Below are 21,046 nucleotides of genomic sequence, written 5' to 3' on the forward strand. Positions count from 1 at the left end.
ATGGTACACATGATGGCATGAGGACACACACACACACACACACACACACACACACACACACACACACTGTGTGTGTGTGTGTGTCTGTGTGTGTGCGCGCGCGCGTGTTTGCGGTTCCAAAATATCTCTCCTCTTAGAGAAAAAATACCACCAAATCGAAATCATTACATGAGAGCAGAGCCGCATCTTTCCCCTCACTATGGTCACAGATCTCTTCGCAAACTCACCTGGTGGATCAAATTTACTCTCCTGCGCCATCAGTCACATCCAACAAGCACAAACATTTGCTCGGTAATCATCCTTCTTTGCCGGAAGGAGAATTGATCATCCTGCCGTCCTCTCACCAAGAGCCACCGGGCCCCATCCGTCCGGTAATGGGCAGAATCTGTCAGGAAAGGTCTAATTCCCCCCAAATTCTGCGTTTCTTTCTTAAATTGTCTTGTGATCAGATGTGATTCTATGTCAGAAGGCCAAACATGGAATGGGATCGTGTCCCTGGATGTCCAAAACGCGCGCGCGCGCACACACACACACACTCTGTGTAGGGGCCTCGTAGCCTGGTGGATAGCACGCAGGACTCGTAATTCTGTGGCGCGGGTTCGATTCCCGCACGAGGCAGAAACAAATGGGCAAAGTTTCTTTCACCCTAAGTGCCCCTGTTACCTAGCAGTAAATAGGTACCTGGGAGTTAGTCAGCTGTCACGGGCTGCTTCCTGGGGTGTGTGTGTGGTGTGGGGAAAAAAAAAAGTAGTTAGTAAACAGTTGATTGACAGTTGAGAGGCGGGCCGAAAGAGCAAAGCTCAACCCCCGCAAAAACACAACTAGTAAACACACACACACACACTACCGACTGCGCATTGTGCATCATGGCCTTGTGATTTCACAGTACATGCAGCTTTATTCATTCAATGATTCGAAAGGCTATTTGAACAAGTTTATCACGCTGCTGAGCATTAGTGACTCAAGTGAGTGTTAACGAAGCAGTTAGGTTCTAGCTAAATGAAAACTGCATCGTTACTTTATAAATATACTAGGGGGGGGGGGGTTTACCCGGCTTCGCCCGGGTCTCTTTTTCTCTTCTTTCCCCCCCCCTCCACTTCCCCTCTCACGCCTCTCCTGTCCTGTCCCCCACCTTAACACCTATCTCCTTCACTCTTCCACCCACCTAATAGGGCATGTTGCCTAACAAGCCGAGATTTCTTGAAATTATATATTTTTCTAAATTGGTTTCTGGTGGAATGATAACGCTTTCCATTATATTATAGTTGATTAGTTTTTTTTAATTTGAATTAAAACATATAAATTCGATCAAACCTAACAGAACTAAGTCAGAAATTCATGTTCCTAATATAATAATATTCCTTAAAATAAATTAATATGAAAAAAGAAATATTTGTCCCTTATATTATATAAGATATATAATATAATGTACAACTTTTATACAACTCTGGCATACAACTTTGTAACTTATATATAACCAAGTTTGAATAATATAAAACAGTTGCAATAGACAAGGGCTGGTAGGGAGAAGACAATATGTGCTCGCGCATGGAAACTCCACAAGGCTCCCCCGGATACTACATATCCTCTTCCTCGAGGCCAAGGGTCCCTACAAATACAACCAGAACTGGTACCCCTATTACCTACTGGTACCCTACTGGTACCCCCTATATATATATATATATATATATATATATATATATATATATATATATATATATATATATATATATATATATATATATATATATATATATATATGCAAACAAGCCTGAATGGTCCCCCAGGACTATATACAACTGATATATATATATATATATATATATATATATATATATATATATATATATATATATATATATATATATATATATATATATATATATACACTTTTGCCTTCAAGTTAATCCTGTTCCTTGTTTAAATCAGTTCAATGCCGGCCATATCATGCACCACGCGTATATCATAACCCTCCAGAGGTCAACAGGCCCAACACTAAACCATGAATGACAGCAGTGAATCAGCACTGCCGTCATAACCAAGTATGACAGTTGTAGTTTACCTAAGACCACGTATGCTCGGTCTTAAGGTAAACCACGAAAGACCGATCTAATATTCACTGTTTTATTCTCCGATAAGTCATCACCTAGGCATCCAGTACCGTTAAACAATATATATATATATATATATATACTAATTCACAATCAGTATTCCAGAATAACCTCAAATATCGTCCCTAAATATCCTACTGGAACCTTCTACGACTGGGTAGGTGGTTCCTCCTCCACACAACTCATCGTATCTTTAACTGCCCCCCTACTCCACTCTTATTACCACCAGTAGCTCTCAACACACTTACAATATTATTAAGAACCCGAATGTGGAAACTCAATGCCAATAAAGTAACAAAAACAGTAGTTTACCAACCAAATAAGCTGAGCCAGGAGGCAACACAACCGCCCTCCAGCCCCGACACGCCGTGACTGACACTGGCGCCTATACTCAGCTTGGCGCTAACCTCCATAAGGGGATATCAGCCTAATATAATATTTAACTCGGTGCCCTCCATTGTGTCTTCTGATATTGGCATGATTTACTGTTTGACAAGTCCAGCTGTCTACTATATTAATGCACCATTGGTTTGTATGATATATAATTTACGGTCAGCAGTTCTATTGAAATTCTACATATAGCTGACTTGTTCAACCTGTCCTCAGGGAGGAAGTCCGCTCCTGGTAATGGATTCAGAAAGACTACTTAATTATTGTGCTATTATCTACTCTCGATCCATGGTTTGGTTAGGTTATTAAGATAAGATATGGTAAGGTTAGGTTTCATTACGTTTGATTACATTAATGCGGTATAACATTGTCCAAAATGTGAAATATGGAATTCGAAAATTATTTAAGTGCATCCTTGAATTTCGTTTACAGAAAACCAAATTTTTCCAACTGAAGAATTGCTTGTGGTAATGGATTTGCTCTGAGGACGGGCTCAATTTGTCACGGCCGCTCACACTAGACCCCTGAGAGACCCCTGTCTCACTGCGCACCCGCTTGTTTGCATGATTGTGAGAACTAGTGAGGCCCGTTACAATATCATTGATTAGTTACTGACAAAAAGGAGTTTAAAGAAGAAAGTTAAAATGTCTGATCCTCGCCTGAAACAAACCGACGATCCCACACACATATATGTCATTGTGGTGCCTACACATATGGGCGCCTGACAGCTGGGTGGACAGCGCTTCGGGTTCGTAGTCCTCAGGTTCCGGATTCGATCCCCGGTGGAGGCGGAGACAAATGGACAAAATGTTTCTTTCACCCTGATGCCCCTGTTACCTAGCAGTAAATAGGTACCTGGGAGTTAGACAGCTGCTACGGGCTGGTTCCTGGGGAGTGTGTAACAAAAAGGAGGCCTGGTCGAGGACGCTAAGCCCTGAAATCATCTCAAGATAATCATTCAGTAATTTGTTCCATAAACCTACATATTTCCAAAGCATATTATGTTTCCCTCTGAATCAATTCTAATTAAATTTATTTGTATTGTTTCGTGTTCTATTTTGCGTCTTGATATATTTAATACCAGCTTTGTGTGGAGCGCCGGAGAAGTGGGAGGGATTAGGCTACACGGAACTGTTTATTGAGACGAAGTGCATGCTTGACACGTTAAATATCTCAAGACCGCAGGAAGAGGAGGCCTGGAGAAGAAGGATCAAGATAAGAAAGAACAGATTTGGCAGTATTTAGAAGTGAATGGGTGAAATCGTCTGCCACGAAAAACCATAAACCTTAGAAGACATAAAACACGAGTGAAAACAGTTGGGTTTAATGCGGTCCATTTCAACAGAGGCCACTGTGTCTGCTGGAGTGTTCTTATCTGGTGTCTCGGATAAAACGCCACGCAGGAAGAGGAAGAAGCTGAGAAGAAAAAGAGGCGGATGAGGAAGAAATAAAGAGGAGATATGAGACAAGAGCCTAACCGTGAGCCACAACAAATATCCACGAGGTGTAACGCCTAAATTTTACTTCTCTCTTTCTCCACGTGAAGACCTGTGAGCAGAGGATCCCGGCTGACTGAAGCAGAGGCAGAGCAATTAAGCTTAGAGTTTAGGAGAAGGGAGGCGAGATGTGGGAGGAGAAAACAGAGGAGTTGTAGGGAGGAAGAGTGTGAAGAGCAGAGGTGAAGAGCAGCGGTGAAGAGCAGCGATGAGGAGCAGCGGTGAGGAGCAGCGGTGAAGAGCAGCAGTGAAGAGCCGGTGCTGAGAAGTTGCACCTGGGGGGGGGGGGGGGGGGGAGGAGGGGACATGCCCAAACATTAGCATTTGATAAATTATTTTCATTTTTCATACCTTTGCATTTGTTAAACTATTTTTATTATTTTATTTTATCTTGTTTCGTGTTATTTTCCTTTCCTCTTGCCATTTGCTCTGATATATATATATATATATATATATATATATATATATATATATATATATATATATATATATATATATATATATATATATATATATGACTGAAAACTCACACCCCAGAAGTGACTCGAACCCATACTCCCAGGAGATTAAGTGGCTCAACCTTTTTCGGGGTCGACCCGGACACCGCCGGGTACCCTTTCTAATATACTAATATCAGAGCTTCCGCCATCAAATACCTGAATTTACCTGAGGACCACTAACACTAGTGGCCTCGACGAGGACAGGAAGCCAGCAGCTTGTCGAAGGTCCTCTCATTTGACGTTGACCAACATCCACTTTCTCAGTCGATATCGAACCTTTCATCTTTTGGTCCATTTAAGACGTGCTTTTAGAATCTGCCTTACAATAGTTGAAGAGCTTGTACACCACATACCAGACCACTTCTGGAATGTCTTGTGCCAATTTCCAGCCTTTATCTCATCAAACACAAAACTTTTTTAATATCAACTCCAGAGGTATTCCTCGAGGCTAGTCCCAGAGCTGAGAGGTATGAGTTACGAGGAGAGACTAACGTAATTAGACTTCACGACACTGGAAGAGACGAACTAGCGGAGACACAGTATTAGTCACGGCTGGAACGCTTACAAGGAGGTTGCGGGAGAGACACAGCTGGAAGCTTTAACTACGCAAACGACCCATTTGTTCATTATAAGTAGTGTTTTCAGTATTAGTATAGTAAACAATGGAATGTAGTAAGACGTGAAGTGGTGGAGGTAGACTGCATACTCAGTTTCCAATGTGTATGTCTCGGTAGTAGAGGACCCAGGCTCCACAATTGCCCGGATTCGATCCACAGACGGAACAGAAATGGTTTGGCACGTTTTCATTGGCCTGAAGCCTCTGTTAACCTAGCAGTACATGGATCCCTGAGAGTTAGGCAACTGTTGTGGGTTGCATCCTGGGCAAAGTCAGTAGTTCGACCCTGGGGAGAGGAAGGGGGGGGGGAACTTTGATACAAGCCTAAAGTATATGTATAATTCCGGGCTATTTGTCCCCCACAAAACCAACTGTTATTAATTATATGATAGAGCCCAGTAGGCTTTAAAACTTGTACACCAATTGACTGAAGGTTGAGAGGTGGGACCAATGTCCTCAAACTCAATGCGTACAAATTTAGTTTAGTGCATATACACATTTTCTTATTTCTCCAGGAAGCAATCAACACTGCGGTCACATGGGACTACGGGCTTTGTGGCGTGGGGTCGAGGCTTCCGCTGGTGCTCGGGAAGCTCTATACGAGGGACAGGGGTAGAAAGATAGGCACTATCCCTATCCTTTTCTTTGGATGAGCACCGAGGTGCAGCGGTAGAGTGCTTGTCTGGTCCTGGCACCGAAGCAGTTTGCTTTCCAATATACCAAATGGATGAAATATATTAAGGGTATACTACCTCTGACTGTGTTTGTAGGGGACCCTTAGCCTCGAACAAGAGAATATGCAGCACCCGGGGAAGCCCATTAAGGCTCCCACGTACATGTATATTGTTTTCTCCTACTACCCACCTTTTATTTTTGTATCATTATATTTTATTTAAAACCTTATTACACAAGATGGGTTACAACAATGGTTACATAGAAGGTATAATATTAATTTCCACAGGCTGTCGAGTTCCTCGAGCTCCTGTGATAATGGGCAGGAACCATGAATTTTGCGTATATTCCCTCTCTGTGTTGCTACGCTGAGGCTCTGGAAAAGAAAGCTGGCAACTCGTGGGTCTCTTGTTGTTTCAGTGAACCTAGAACCCAGGTCCTTAAAAACTAGTGGTACTTTTACCCCAGGCGTCAAGGATCTCGGAAAGCAATAAAAACAAATTTGCTTTGATGATCCAGTACTCAGTACTTACGGGACTTGGCTAACTCCCTGTGGGTGGCAGCACGACCTGGATGTGCAATACTGAAGTTAGTGTAGGTGTTAGGCAAGGTTGCTATGCACGTGTAGTCCCAGATCAACAACTTACCATTCTTCCAGGGGTGCACCGCGATCCCATCTGGTTGACCAGCAGGAGTAGCAGAGTTGTGGGGCATTAAGAAACAGGACTCTCTCTCTTTGCTAGACACTGCTTTGGCAAGGTTCCTCTTAATGATGTCGTTCACTTGACGGTTCCTCGAGTGTCAGCCCCACTGTGCTTTGGCGGAACAGGCCATGCTGAACGTACCTGTTATAGCTGCTGCTCTGCTGCAAATACATATATGTTCGAACACCTCTGCCCGAAACGCTATGCGTGTTAGTGACTTGGCAAGAATGTAAAAATACCAATATTATGATATCGCAAACCCATTGTGCCCTCGTGTAAATAAATAAATAAATAAATAAATAAATTAATTAATCAATAAATAAAGTGGATTGGCTCAGCAAGGCGGAGAGCCCCTACAAGAGGGCTGGTGGTGTGAGATGCGCGCCTGCGGCTGACGTTGTGGTCGCCAGTAGGCGGTCACCTGCGGACCTGCGCGGGGAGGTCCCGCCACCGTCAGGCGAACTATCTCACCGCTGTCATTGCAGCACCGGGACACTGTATCTGCTCTGTTTACGATGGGGCTGCCCTGCTGGTTACACTGCTTGTGGGCTTTATATGGGGATGGTTGGGGTTCCGGGGATGCGAAAGAAACCCGTTTAGTGGTTCAGTGTATGAAACTGGGGTCGTGTATCCCCTGACAAATTGTCTAGGTAATTTGGTTTGATTTTCTTCACTACATTGTCAGACGTTGAGGAGGAGGAAAGCTGGTACGGAGATCTGGGAAGCTGTGTGAGCGTCTAGGCCACCAAGTTTGATGGGAAAAGTGGCTTGTTTCCACTGTGGGTAACTGAGAGAAAAGTTAAGGACTTTTTCTAACGTGGATTTCAAAATTCAAAATTCAAAATTCAAAAGTTTATTCAGGTAAAGTACATACATACAAGGTGTGATACAAAACACTGATGGATTTATACATAGAGCTAGTACAGACAATGCCTAAACCCACTATTACGCAAAGCATTTTAGGCAGAAACGTATTTCAGTAAGCAGTCATGTTCACCTAAATTATTGCGGCGGAGACATGCGGAACACCTCGTGAAGTAGGTTCACCTGGAAAGGGACAAGCATCTGGAGAGGAGGTAAAGAACATCCAGAGCATCAATGTCTTCACTCACCTCATCCATCCTCTTCATGTCAGTGTTCATCTTACCAAAGACCCCGTCGATGGAATTCATCCCAAGACGAGCTCCTAGGAACGTGCTTCAAGTATAGATGTGTAGACATCACACAAAATATCTATACTTGATCTATCAGTGTGATGGTTGGCGAGTATTTTACACAGAAGAGTTCAGGGTGAGGCCTAGGGTTCACTCCTTGTTCCTGAAATATTCTCATCTCCTCCTGGATGAAATCTTGGGAACTATCCAGAGTACAAGGAGAAAAGAAGACAAGGAAAAAAGGAAAGGGGATCACCCTGTTGGACACCTACATACGAGTCAAATTCATATTCACCAAATAGTAAATTAAGGTCTTTACTGTTGCATAAATGTACAAATGGGTAGAGGGAAGGGAAATGACGATGGACAGCATGCTGGTCTGCATCTCCTCTTACCAGGTTCAAAGCATTTTTGAAATCGTGCATGATCTCCACATTTTCGTCTGTGATGCTGGCAGTGAATACTTGAGTTGCATGGACAGCCGCCGCACCACCTTGAGGGGAATGCTAAACCTGGGCTGTTTTGGTGTCAGTAAGTCAGCCGCTGCTTAACTGACCGTCTCCCAGCATCCTCAGCTACGAGGCGCCGCGCCGGAGAAAATTACCCACAGCTATTGGTCTGATCCTCTCATCTTTCTTTGTCAGAGCACAATGGGACGCACCAAAAAAGACGGGCCTAATGGCCTCTGGTGCGTTGCCAATCAGAGATTTGTTGGTGAACCTAGTTCGTTCCACCAAATGGCTCTGTGCTTCATCACTCGGTGCAGGGTAGAGTATTTGCTGGATGTGGTTGGGTCAAAGTCCTGTGAACCTGCCTGCTGATCCTGGTAGAAACGACACGGTTGCTTTGTAGACCACAGATTCATGAAGACGGTTGTGTTCTGGGTGACAAAGACTGATGGAACACTGTTGTCGCGTGGAGCTGCAGGTGATGTGTGTGTCTCTCTCAGGGCTTGGCATCCCTGACATCAACAGTGTCCTCCCTGTTGATGACTGTTATTGCACCTACACTGCTTCCATCTTCTATGTTCTAGCGTATTGTTGCTCTGGTCTTGTGTATTTCCGAAACGCCACTATCACCTCTCATGCCATGGATGTGTTTGGAATAAACGGGAAGGCGTACCTGGTGGCCGTCCTTTCTGGGAAATTGATTTATGGCTCTAATGACTGAAGATGTTAGTGTTTTGTTTCTCCTTGCAAGGATATGGCTAGACATGTGTTGCCAAACAGCAGGAGGTTGTGCCATGCTTGGGTCGTTCCCGAAGAGTCGTTAACCTTTATCAGGAGGGTGAACAGTTTGGCTGATGCTTGGGGGCGGGCTAATTCGGGGATGTGTTTCAAGGTCTTACCAAACGTCACTCTTACAATTTTAAAAAGTTTATCTGACGAAATGAAGCTGTGAGAGAGATGTTTTACCAAACTGTTAGGTTGGTATTAAGCTCGTGAGGGCGAGGGTAGGCCAGACACCGGCTTGAGCTGTGAAGATGGTGACGAATAGTGTCACTCCCGAGACACTATTCCTTGTCACACACCCGACATGTGCCTTTTCTTGTGCTGCTTAATGGCTCCTCGAGACTTGGGAAAGCCTGACGTTAATGGTTGCCAGGGAGAGAATGTGTTCCAGGATTGTCTGGGTGCAAGAGGTTACTGCAGGAACTGTTCAGAGCCTGTCACACGGTGCCCGCTGTTGGGTGGCCGCGTGCTGGCTGGGTGCTGGGGGCCGTGTAGTGTGTGGGTGGGTGCTGGGGGCCGTGTAGTGTGTGGGTGGGTGCTGGGGGCCGTGTAGTGTGTGGGTGGGTGCTGGGGGCCGTGTAGTGTGTGGGTGGGTGCTGGGGGCCGTGTAGTGTGTGGGTGGGTGCTGGGGGCCGTGTAGTGTGTGGGTGGGTGCTGGGGGCCGTGTAGTGTGTGGGTGGGTGCTGGGGGCCGTGTAGTGTGTGGGTGGGTGCTGGGGGCCGTGTAGTGTGTGGGTGGGTGCTGGGGGTCGTGTAGTGTGTGGGTGGGTGCTGGGGGCCGTGTAGTGTGTGGGTGGGTGCTGGGGGCCGTGTAGTGTGTGGGTGGGTGCTGGGGGCCGTGTAGTGTGTGGGTGGGTGCTGGGGGCCGTGTAGTGTGTGGGTGGGTGCTGGGGGCCGTGTAGTGTGTGGGTGGGTGCTGGGGGCCGTGTAGTGTGTGGGTGGGTGCTGGGGGCCGTGTAGTGTGTGGGTGGGTGCTGGGGGCCGTGTAGTGTGTGGGTGGGTGCTGGGGGCCGTGTAGTGTGTGGGTGGGTGCTGGGGGCCGTGTAGTGTGTGGGTGGGTGCTGGGGGTCGTGTAGTGTGTGGGTGGGTGCTGGGGGCCGTGTAGTGTGTGGGTGGGTGCTGGGGGCCGTGTAGTGTGTGGGTGGGTGCTGGGGGCCGTGTAGTGTGTGGGTGGGTGCTGGGGGCCGTGTAGTGTGTGGGTGGGTGCTGGGGGCCGTGTAGTGTGTGGGTGGGTGCTGGACAGTTGTGTAGTGTGTGGGTGGGTGCTGGACAGTTGTGTAGTGTGTGGATGGTTGCTGGACAGGTGTGTAGTGTGAGGGTGGGTGCTGGACAGGTGTGTAGTGTGTGGGTAGGTGCTGCACGGGTGTGTAGTGTGTGGGTAAGTGCTGCACGGGTGTGTGGTGGGGGAGGTGAGACGCACAGTGGGTGCTGGGTGACGAAGATTTTAATTTCGAGAGAATTTGAATGTCCGAACACATAAAGATGTTCGCGGGTAACGTGTGAAACCTTGTTTTGGCTTCAGCTCGATGCCTCGGGACCCCAAGAGGATTCAGTTCAATACCAGCTTACATTACCTTTGTACCATATCATGGGTCCAGTGGTTTAAAGCCTGTGCTAAGGAGTACCCAGGGTGCCGGTTCGAATCCTCCTTACCATTGATCTTCTCGTTGATACGTCACGTTAATGTGATTATTTTGTAGACATAAACAATGTATCTCGTCGTGACTTGTACATTCCGCGTGTGATAAACAATTACCAGACAGCTGCTTGCCCTTATTCTGGGAGTGTTTGGAGCCCGGGAGCGACAGCTTGGGCTCCATGGCCGCTGCTGCTTGGCAAGTGTTGCTAACAGCCACTTCAGTCCAGCCTGCAAAATAAACAGATTTCCAACTCGTTGACTTAACACAATTTCTGGGGGAAGTGTTTCCTGGACCGTCACATACTGTGTTGGTGTTGCGTGTAGCAGCGGGCCGGCTCCCTAGCCTAGGCTACTGAGGCCGCCAACACCACCACTTACTGCATCTTACTAACCATCCAATAAGTATATTTTAGCCCACGATTAAAGTACACTGTCAGTTTTATATAATTAGCTTAGCTTAAGCTGTGCTGCGGCTCAGTTGGGTTAGGTTAGGTCGGTTTGGGTTAAGTTAGGTTGCGTTCAGCTAGGTTAGGTTGGTTTCAAAATCCATTCGCGAATTTTCATGTGTAGGAAGCGACTTGTATGCTTCACATGGATGGGTTAGGACCCAACATACACTGTAGCTACATCAACGACATATTAATGCGTGTTGTAAACATATTGGCGAGGCTTCTTAGCAAGCGTCAAGATGTCTCAGGCTTAAGCTTCACTGTAAAGAAGTGTGGGAGGTAGAATGCATTGTCTTCTTGCTCCAGCGAAAGGTTCTTGAGGTTAATTCATCACCCAGATGCATCAGAGTATAAACATTGATGCATGCAATATATATATATATATATATATATATATATATGGCATTAGAGGATATTAATAGGGTATTAAAAGTATCAACACAAGACAGAACACGAAACAATGGATATTGAATAGAAGTGTTTGTAGAAAGCCTATTGGTCCATATTTCTTGATGCTTCTATATTGGAGCGGAGTCAATATAGAAGCATCAAGAAATATGGACCAATAGGCTTTCTACAAACACTTCTATTCAATATCCATTGTTTCGTGTTCTGTCTTGTGTTGATACTTTTAATACCCTATTAATATCCTCTAATGCCACATCATCCTTCCCACCTCACTCAAATGTAATGCCACATCACCCTTCCCACCTCACTCAAATGTAGATATATATATATATATATATATATTCATATATTCAATATTCAAGGAAGGGGGTGGTAGGAGAAAAGCACACAGAAACTGTATTGGAGGGGATCTAAACATTCCCTCTAATGCGTTATGCGTGGTTTCCTCCGAGGCTATGGGTCCCCCTTCTTCCAGCTAGAGGTGGTACTCCCTTCTATATTTTTTATATATATATATATATATATATATATATATATATATATATATATATATATATATATATATATATATATATATATATATATTTTTATATATATATATATATATATATATATATATATATATATATATATATATATATACACCCATGTATGCACTCTTTAAACTAATGCATAAAATATACAAACTAGTGTATGTAATATATGCATAGTTGTATGCAAAATATACGAAACAAAACCAATTTATTACTCTTCATAACAATTTATAGTTATCTTATTCCTTCAACAGGACGAACCGTGGGAGCGTGAAGCTGTAGGAGCGTGAAGCTGTAGGAGCGTGAAGCTGTAGGAGCGTGAAGCTGTAGGAGCGTGAAACTGTAGGAGCGTGAAGCTGTAGGAGCGTGGCTTTAGGGAGTAACAGTGAAGTGATTGGCCGAAGGATGACTGCTAGTGGCAGCAGATAGCTAGCAAAGGTCTGAAAGCTAGCACTGGCAGAGAGCTGGAACTAGCAGGAAGTTAGTGCAGGCAATACAAACAAAATAAAAAATAATACCTAATCCAGTGAGTGACCACCTTCATGACCTTAGGAAGTTGCTAGGTAGTGTCTTCTGTATCCTGTTACCAGTTACAGTGTATGAACCTTTATCCTGACTCAGTATCCTGTTACCAGTTACAGTGTATGAACCTTTATCCTGACTCAGTATCCTGTTACCAGTTACAGTGTATGAACCTTTATCCTGACTCAGTATCCTGTTACCAGTTACAGTGTATGAACCTTTATCCTGACTCAGTATCCTGTTACCAGTTACAGTGTATGAACCTTTATCCTGACTCAGTATCCTGTTACCAGTTACAGTGTATGAACCTTTATCCTGACTCAGTATCCTGTTACCAGTTACAGTGTATGAACCTTTATCCTGACTCAGTATCCTGTTACCAGTTACAGTGTATGAACCTTTATCCTGACTCAGTATCCTGTTACCAGTTACAGTGTATGAACCTTTATCCTGACTCAGTATCCTGTTACCAGTCACAGTGTATGCACCTTTATCCTGACGCAGTATCCTGTTACCAGTCACAGTGTATGCACCTTTATCCTGACTCAGTATCCTGTTACCAGTCACAGTGTATGAACCTTTATCCTGACTCAGTATCCTGTTACCAGTCACAGTGTATGCACCTTTATCCTGACTCAGTATCCTGTTACCAGTCACAGTGTATGCACCTTTATCCTGACTCAGTATCCTGTTAACAGTCACAGTGTATGCACCTTTATCCTGACTCAGTATCCTGTTACCAGTTACAGTGTATGAACCTTTATCCTGACTCAGTATCCTGTTACCAGTTACAGTGTATGCACCTTTATCCTGACTCAGTATCCTGTTACCAGTCACAGTGTATGCACCTTTATCCTGACGCAGTATCCTGTTACCAGTCACAGTGTATGCACCTTTATCCTGACTCAGTATCCTGTTACCAGTTACAGTGTATGAACCTTTATCCTGACTCAGTATCCTGTTACCAGTTACAGTGTATGAACCTTTATCCTGACTCAGTATCCTGTTACCAGTTACAGTGTATGCACCTTTATCCTGACTCAGTATCCTGTTACCAGTCACAGTGTATGAACCTTTATCCTGACTCAGTATCCTGTTACCAGTCACAGTGTATGCACCTTTATCCTGACTCAATATCCTGTTACCAGTCACAGTGTATGCACCTTTATCCTGACTCAGTATCCTGTTACCAGTTACAGTGTATGCACCTTTATTCTGACTCAGTATCCTGTTACCAGTCACAGTGTATGAACCTTTATCCTGACTCAGTATCCTGTTACCAGTCACAGTGTATGAACCTTTATCCTGACTCAGTATCCTGTTACCAGTCACAGTGTATGCACCTTTATCCTGACTCAGTATCCTGTTACCAGTCACAGTGTATGCACCTTTATCCTGACGCAGTATCCTGTTAACAGTCACAGTGTATGCACCTTTATCCTGACTCAGTATCCTGTTACCAGTCACAGTGTATGCACCTTTATCCTGACTCAGTATCCTGTTAACAGTCACAGTGAATATATATTTATCCTGACTGAGTATCCTGTTAACAGTCGCTTTATCCTGACTCAGTATAACACTAAAGTATCTATGTTTAATATCTTTTGATTAAATTAGTCGACAGTAATCCCACTGTGATGGTTGCTCTGATCAATCTCACTATGTTGATCGCTATCCCTTTGACTAATTGACCTGAGTTTAAAGTTAGAGTGGCATGTGATCCAATTTTGTAAACTATCTGTTAAACTCTTATTAATTACTCAGGCACTTTGCTGGCTGTAAATCTTTGCTAACAATATAGATTATCAGATTATTTAAATTTTGACTCTGTATACAAAGCCTACGAAAAATTTAAGGGGAAAAATTAAGTACGCATATTAAAACTGACAAAGTATGAAGTTTGAAGTAAATTATCTAAAATAGAAATAGGGGGGACAAAAAATTAATATGAAATATTACTTTAAGGAAATAATGGTAATTAGAGTATTTTATTTACAGTGACGCTGAAGGCTGTTCACCCCCCTGAGTGGTGAGTCTGTGAGTGGCCCGTCTCACCGTGAGTGAGTGGCCCGCTTCACCGTGAGTGAGTGGCCCGCTTCACCGTGAGTGAGTGGCCCGCCTCACCGTGTGTCAGTGGCCCGCCTCACCGTGAGTGAGTGGCCCGCCTCACCGTGTGTCAGTGGCCCGCCTCGCCGTGTGTCAGTGACCCGTCTCACCGTGAGTGAGTGGCCCGCCTCACCGTGAGTGAGTGGCCCGCCTCACCGTGAGTGAGTGGCCCGCCTCACCGTGAGTGAGTGGCCCGCCTCACCGTGAGTGAGTGGCCCGTCTCACCGTGAGTGAGTGGCCCGCCTGACCATGGAGGAGGCCATCTTGACCACCACGGCCGCCTCCATGGCCACACTCCACACCAACTACACCCTAAACTACACCACTAACGACGACACCGACGCCATGAAGAACATCACCTCGGCCAGCGTGAGTAACCATGCAGTGTGAATAATGAATTAGTGTGAGAAACTAATATTGTGAGTGTACGAATTCGTGTGAGTAAATCACCCCCCATCCTGCAGTTTAGGTTGTGTTCATAGTAACGATGGGGTCGATCGTACATATATTAGACAAGACAATTCAAAGGTGTCTAATTCAAAGGTGTCTAATTCAAAGGTTCAAATTCACTTAAAAGATAATTCAAAAGTAGAAATCTGTACTGTTGAGTTTGCACAAACCGGAAGATATTTTGCATTGATATTGCAAAGAAAATTTAACCTAATTGAAAGTTTCTAGGCCTAATACACGCTATCTTAGGCCTAATAGAGTACACATATATGTGTGCTATACTAAGCCTAGGATTATTTAAGTTTGATATTTAAGCTATATTTGTTTTCGGACTATAAAGTGAATAGTACCGATTTCTACTATCTAATTGTTCATTGCGTTAATATATGCACGATGAGCTACATAGTTAGAAAATGTACTATCTAAGCAGGAGGATAGGTTGGTAATTTGCAATTTGAGTAATGAATTAGTGTGAGTAATGAATTAGTGTGAGTAAATGAATGAGTGTGGGGGTAATGATAATAGTGAGTTCACTCTTTGGTTAATCACTGGGTTACCTGTTAGGGTAGTTAGGTTAGGTGGTTGGAGAGTTAATTGGTGGTTTAGTTGGGTCAGTAGTTCTTGTGCAGACAGTAATTAGGTCACAATAACGGGGCTGAAATATTACAGACCCAACCGACACATCTGACACCCAACCCACACATCTGACACCCAACCCACACATCTGACACCCAACCCAAACACCTGAAAATAAATTTAATTAATTTTTTTATGAACTAGCAACGGTTCGGTCCATCACTGATCAGTGCAAAATCCACGTTGGACCGAATACTGGTCCGTCCTGGACCTTGATACTGGCCCAGGACGGACTGAACGTTGTCATACCGATTCTTGGTTGTTGTTTTTTTTGTTTTATTGGTCAGGTCGTTAGTTGGTTGTTCCCATGCATAATTACCTGCTTTGTTGGTTGATAGGTGTTTGGTTAATGGGTAGGGACGAATGTGGGATACTTTGACACACACACACACACACACACACACACACACACACACACACACACACACACACACACACACACACAATTCTACGATCAGGTGACACAGATTAAGCAAGAAAGAGAGGGCTGGGCGGACTGCATTTTCTTGGATTGTCGGAAAGCCTTTGACACAGTACCCCATAAGAGGCTGGTACATAAGCTGGAGAGACAGGCAGGTGTAGCTGGTAAGGTGCTCCAGTGGATAAGGGAGTATCTAAGCAATAGGAAGCAGAGAGTTACGGTGAGGGGTGAGACCTCCAATTGGCGTGAAATCACCAGTGGAGTCCCACAGGGCTCTGTACTCGGTCCTATCTTGTTTCTGATATATGTAAATGATCTCCCGGAGGGTATCGATTCATTTCTCTCAATGTTTGCGGACGATGCTAAAATTATGAGAAGGATTAAAACAGAAGAGGACTGTTTGAGGCTTCAAGAAGACTTAGACAAGCTGAAGGAATGGTCGAACAAATGGTTGTTAGAGTTTAACCCAACCAAATGTAATGTAATGAAGATAGGTGTAGGGAGCAGGAGGCCAGATACAAGGTATCATCTGGGAGAGGAAATTCTTCAGGAGTCAGAGAAGGAAAAAGACTTGGGGGTTGATATCACGCCAGACCTGTCTCCTGCAGCACATATCAAGCGGATAACATCAGCGGCATATGCCAGGCTGGCCAACATACGAACGGCATTCAGAAACTTGTGTAAAGAATCATTCAGAACTTTGTATACCACATATGTCAGGCCAATCCTGGAGTATGCAGCCCCAGCATGGAGTCCATATCTAGTCAAGGATAAGACTAAACTGGAAAAGGTTCAAAGGTTTGCCACCAGACTAGTACCCGAGCTGAGAGGTATGAGCTACGAGGAGAGACTACGGGAATTAAACCTCACTTCGCTGGAAGACAGAAGAGTTAGGGGGGACATGATCACCACATTCAAGATTCTGAAGGGGATTGATAGGGTAGATAAAGACAGTCTATTTAACACAAGGGGAACACGCACAAGGGGACACAGGTGGAAACTGAGTGCCCAAATGAGCCACAGAGATATTAGAAAGAACTTTTTTAGTGTCAGAGTGGTTGACAAATGGAATGCATTAGGAAGTGATGTGGTGGAGGCTGACTCCATACACAGTTTCAAGTGTAGATATGACAGAGCCCGATAGGCTCATGAATCTGTACACCTGTTGATTGACGGTTGAGAGGCGGAACCAAAGAGCCAGAGCTCAACCCCCGCAAACACAACTAGGTGAGTACAACTAGGTGAGTACACACATACAAATTCCTCCTCCCCCCCCCCCCTCCCACATACACAAACCCAATAAACCCAAAACAAAGACACGATTACTCAACGAGGAATGCACACACCACAAACAAAGTAACCCGAACCTAACCACAGCTGAGTAAAGAGGAAGAAACTCAAGAAAATGAATCCCGAGGTAGGCGAGAGTGGCTCATATATTCTGTGTCCAAAATGTAATCTCCAGCGGTACCTTGTGTTCGATCCTGACCCCTGACACTGTCTTCAGTCTCCCCCTAGTGGTGGGGGTTGGTCTCCCCTGGTGGTGGTGGGGGTTGGTGGTTGGTCTCCCCTGGTGGTTGATGGTTGGTGGTTAGTCTCCCATAGTGATGGTGGTTGGTCTCCCATAGTGATGGTGGTTGGTGGTTGGTCTCCCATAGTGATGGTGGTTGGTCTCCCATAGTGATGGTGGTTGGTCTCCCATAGTGATGGTGGTTGGTCTCCCATAGTGATGGTGGTTGGTCTCCCATAGTGGTGGTGGTTGGTCTCCCATTGATATATAACAATATAACACCGTGAGAGAGAGTAGGGAGCCTGGGGCGCTCTAGTCCACCCGGCGCTCTCATTATTATTCATGTTAATCCCTTGTTTTGATTGATTAATCCCATTTATCCTGGGCTGGCCCGCTTGTGTGCGAGGGGCTGTTGATAGTCATCTCATTTATCATGATATATATATATATATATATATATATATATATATATATATATATATATATATATATATATATATATATATATATATATATAAACACTGATCCAAGTATGCTGAAAAACCACATGTGAAAAATAGAGAATGCTAAACGCATTTTCGGCTTAAATCGCCTTCATCATAGGAAAGTAGAATCAAATGATTCTACTTTGCTTTGATGAAGGCGATTTAAGCCGAAATCGCGTTAAGTATTCTCTATTTTTCACATGTGGTTTTTCCGTATATATATATATATATATATATATATATATATATATATATATATATATATATATATATATATATATATATATATAAATATATATATATATATATATATATATATATATATATATATATATATATATATATGAATTATTTTGAGTCAATAGAGTGACTTGAACTCGCAACCTGGTGATTTCAGACGCTGCCTTAACCGATTTGACCACGATGGTACAAGTCAACCAACCCTGAACTCTACTGAGCTCTCTGGGAGGTTGTAGAGGCCCCAAACTGGAGCCCAACCAGGATTTTACAGTCAACCCGACCACAATCTGGCCTACGGTAATGACCAAAATGAACTTTGAAGAGCTAATTTTTCTACTTCCTTCTTAAGTGAAGAAAAATGTGAAGGGAAAATGGAAAAGATTCGTTCTAAAAAAAAAAATTATCTCACCCTCTCGGTCACATTCAATTGTCTTTCGTCTATACGAAAGACTGCTGCGAAAAGCAGACGACGAGTCACAATAACGGGGCTGAAGATATGATGACCAAACCACACATTAGAAGATGGAGAGACGACGACGTTTGCCCAATTCTGTCATCCGTTATCAACACGACTTGATAATGGTCCAGGACGGACCCAAATGTCCTCGTCTCTCCATCTTATATTATATATATATATATATATATATATATATATATATATATATATATATATATATATATATATATATATATATATATATATATATATATACATATATATATGTCGTACCTAGTAGCCAGAACGCACTTCTCTGCCTACTATGCAAGGCCCGATTTGCCTAATAAGCCAAGTTTTCATGAATTAATTGTTTTTCGGCTACCTAACCTAACCTAACCTATAAAGATAGGTTAGGTTAGGTTAGGTAGGGTTGGTTAGGTTCGGTCATATATCTACGTTAATTTTAACTCCAATAAAAAAATTGACCTCATACATAATGAAATGGGTAGCTTTATCATTTCATAAGAAAAAAATTAGAGAAAATATATTTATTCAGGAAAACTTGGCTTATTAGGCAAATCGGGCCTTGCATAGTAGGCAGAGAAGTGCGTTCTGGCTACTAGGTACGACATATATATATATATATATATATATATATATATATATATATATATATATATATATATATATATATATATATATATCACATTGAATATGACCGCATATTCAGTATTTACTATCTTCTGGTTTAGGGCTTCTATCCCTCTAACTATTTTCCTAGCATCAGGGCTTAGCTGAAAGAGGAGTTCTCCAAAACTCATTTTCGTTATTTTAAGGTGAAGAAATAAGTTAATTACTATAGAATGTATTACACTTATTTATACAATTTGCACAACGTTTCGAACCTCCATGGTTCATTCTCAAGTGAAAAGAAATTACAGAACTCGTTGATTTATACCCGCACAGGGTCAGGTGATAAGACAATAAAGGTAAAAACATGGGGGATACATAGAGGATATATAGGGGCGAAGCACATAAGAACATAAGAATAAAGGTAACTGCGGAAGGCCTATTGGCCCACACGAGGCAGCTCCTATCTACATACAAAGATTAATCAGGTGTAATTGGCCTGTTATGTTGAACAGTGTTGTGTTGGCATCGTTATGTTCTGGTCTTGTCCTTACTCTCATGGTGGGTAGAGTAAATAGTTCCGTGATTTGGGTGTTCATGGTAGGTTGTTCTATTCTTATGTGAATTGCTTCAAGAATTTGTAATCTTCTTGCATCTTGGGTTTTGTCTATTATGCAAGTATTCTTGTTCAACATTTCTCTTGTTAGAGTAATGTCATGGGCTTGTCTCATGTGATTCCTAGGGGCACCGGATTGAAGATAACATGTCAAACGCCTCGTCAGCTTGGTCGACGTCATACCTATGTACTTACATTGAAGGTTACATCCTTCGTGGGGGCAAGTGTACATGTATACAACGCTTGACTGCTGTAGAGGGTTCTCCGTCGGCTTCGTGCTGTTTTTGATAAGGAGTTCGGAAGTCTTCTTGGTTTTGTAGAATATGATCAAGTCTATGTTTTGGTTAGGAGTAGTGCTTTTTACTCCTTTACGGATTATTTCTTTCATTATTCTAGAAAGAATAATGAAAGAAATAATCCGTAATGTAATATCAGCACTGTTATCTGTGCGGATAACTTTACGGATACCGAGGAGAACCAGGAAGAGAAAAGGCACTTTATTATTAAAGAATATTTGAAACTATTTGTATAAGAATATTAGTCGACCTAGAATACCTTACCTGTCAAAGGGTTTATTATTATTATTATTATTATTATTATTATTATTATTATTACGTCTGGTTCGATATTAAAGAAGAATGACTCAATCATCAATACCTTCGATGTGTTAACGAATCATATTTGAGGAAAATAGGTGAGCATCTCCGAGAGGACCTTTGAGAGGGTATTAAAGGAGGTCTCAGAGTGGAATTCCTGCCGATCAAAGGATGTACCGCTATAGATTTTTTCCTTCTCGTCCCCACCCCCCCCCCCCCACCCTCCCTAGAGATAGCTCGCCCCAGCTAGCTTCTGGGGGAGGGTGAAGGGGTGGGTGGTGGGGGGTGGGGGAGAGGGAGGCATTGAGCGCTTGTGAAGAATTGGAAGTTGAAGGGAAATAACTGAGCTAAATGGAGGCAACCAGAGGGGAAAGTTTCGTTTGATGGAGGGATGGAAGGTCCAGTTAGTGGTGGGTGAGGGACCCACTGTGGTGGGTGAGGGACCCACTGTGGTGGGTGAGGGACCCATTGTGGTGGGTGAGGGACCCACTG

The sequence above is a fragment of the Procambarus clarkii genome, chromosome 1, assembly GCF_040958095.1.
Source record: "Procambarus clarkii isolate CNS0578487 chromosome 1, FALCON_Pclarkii_2.0, whole genome shotgun sequence".
Classification (NCBI taxonomy): Eukaryota; Metazoa; Arthropoda; class Malacostraca; order Decapoda; family Cambaridae; genus Procambarus; species Procambarus clarkii.